The sequence below is a fragment of the Colobus angolensis genome, unplaced genomic scaffold (genome assembly GCF_000951035.1).
Source record: "Colobus angolensis palliatus isolate OR3802 unplaced genomic scaffold, Cang.pa_1.0 Scaffold369, whole genome shotgun sequence".
Lineage (NCBI taxonomy): Eukaryota > Metazoa > Chordata > Mammalia > Primates > Cercopithecidae > Colobus > Colobus angolensis.
Genome location: NW_012117032.1, coordinates 997,847 through 999,831, shown reverse-complemented (window position 1 = coordinate 999,831; position 1,985 = coordinate 997,847). Strand labels below are relative to the sequence as shown.

General features: G+C 46.9%; 1 protein-coding gene across 1 annotated transcript in view; it reads right to left on the bottom strand.

Annotated features, from left to right (window-relative positions):
- Window positions 1-1,985, bottom strand: part of BCL2 (B-cell CLL/lymphoma 2) — a 204,235-nt gene that overhangs the window by 39,993 nt on the left and 162,257 nt on the right. The window lies entirely within an intron of this gene.

The window sequence follows — 1,985 nt, the reverse complement described above, 5'->3', positions numbered from 1 at the left end:
ATCTAAGCCGGAGGGGATGTCCGAATAACAAACAAACTATATGACAATGTTGAAAACAGAGTTCACTCCCAGGGTAGGTCTAATTGAGCCAGACAGTCATTGTCGAAAATCACATGCCCCAAATGGGAAGAGTTCTTGTGCCGGATCGCTTTAAAGCTGTGCCGTCTGCCTTGAAGCAAGTCCACTGTAATTTTGTTAAACAAGGGTCCTTCATCCAATACCGGTTATGGTCAGTGCTGCAGGCCCACAGGACACAAAGCTCAGCCCAGCCCTGAGGACCAGCTGCTGGCGCTGGCTTCCTCGGAGGGGGACTGTGGGCCTGGTGGGGACTCAGGGCTTTATAGACTGCCCAGTCCCATGCCCCAGAGAAAGGTGGTTGGCAGGGAGAAGAGTGACACCAGGAAGTGCTAAGGAGAAAGACAAGGCAGCTCCCAGAGCGGGCAGAAGGATCCGCTGTGAAGGAGGAGAAACTTGACCAACCTTGGAATGGGCCTTGGAAGAGGGGAGGATTTGGACTGGGGGATGTAAGGCAGGGAGTCAAACAAGCTCCAGGACCCTGGACGGGGCAGGGACGGGGTCCCTGGACCCTGGACGGCACGCATATCCTGACTGGGGCATGAGGATGTCTGCAAAAGCCACGCTGTCACTGGCTGGGAGGACGCCCTGCAGTTGACTGCGCCAGCTCTCACTGGCCAAGCCCCTATAATATCATGATCAGATCATGGAAAATGTATATATATTAACAGGGAACCCTGGTGAAATACATTTTTTGCAAATTATTTCAGAAACAGAGTATAATAATGAACCGGTGTGCCTTAGAACAGTGTTAAATGGGAGTGAGTATTAACACACCTCTCAAACACTGGGCAGATGCTATCACTGTATTGACTTGAAGTGTGACAGCTTACCGAGGGGATATGGGGTATCACATAGGTTAAGTTTGGTTAGTACAACATTAACGATTGCAGCATTAGAAATGATGCATTCCTGACAAGGGACACTATCATCTTATACAGGTTTCTTTATCATATTGGTTGGCTGATATTACCTTCCTCACCTCCTTCTTTCGTTTTGTCCTTCCTTCCACGGAGCATTGACCAGGTGCTAGGCACTGGGCTAGACGCTGAGACTACACAGCAGAATGAGATATAATCCCTGCCTTATGGTCTCACACTCCAGCCAGGGAGACCAACAGCTAACAAATTCTAATGTTGCAACATGAGAAGGTGCTGGAGTGCAGGGATGTGGGAAAAGTGATGGGAGCACGAAGGAAGGTGGCTTCTGTTTTGAGTGGGTTTTAAGAGTCCTCCTTTGGTGTATAATTCTATAATAAATATGTCTCATTGCTAGGGGATTGGCTGTCTCTTACAGTTACCTATTTCCTCTCTTTCTCACCCTCCTTCATTCATCTATCTACCTCCCTTTCTCTTTCATCTATCTATTCATCTATCATGAATATCATCTATTCATTTACCTACTTCTTTTTCTCTTTCTCTCCACCCAACATCCATCATCCATCCATCTAGCCTTCCGGGACATTTTAAATACATTACTTTTCTCTCTAAGTCAGATTTATCTTCTTGTTATAGGAAAAGCCTACCTACCAAGGATCATTTTGCTAAAGTGAAGGCTAACAAAGGAGATTTAGAATTCCTTCTTTGGGCGCATTTAAAAATAGGACTGGGGCCAGGTGTGATGGCTCATGACTATCATCCTAGTGCTTTGGGAGGCTGAGGCAGGAGGATCACTTGAGCCCAAGAGTTTGAAACCAGCCTGGGCAACATAGCAAGACCTCCATCTCCACAAAAATATTAAGAATTAGCCAAACATTGGCTGGGCGTGGTGGCTCATGCCTGTAATCCTAGCATTTGGAGAAGCCAAAGTGGATGGATCATAAGGTCAAGAGATCAAGACTATCCTGGCCAACATGGTGAAACCCTGTCTCTACTAAAAATACAAAAAATTAGCCGGGCGTAGTGGCAGGC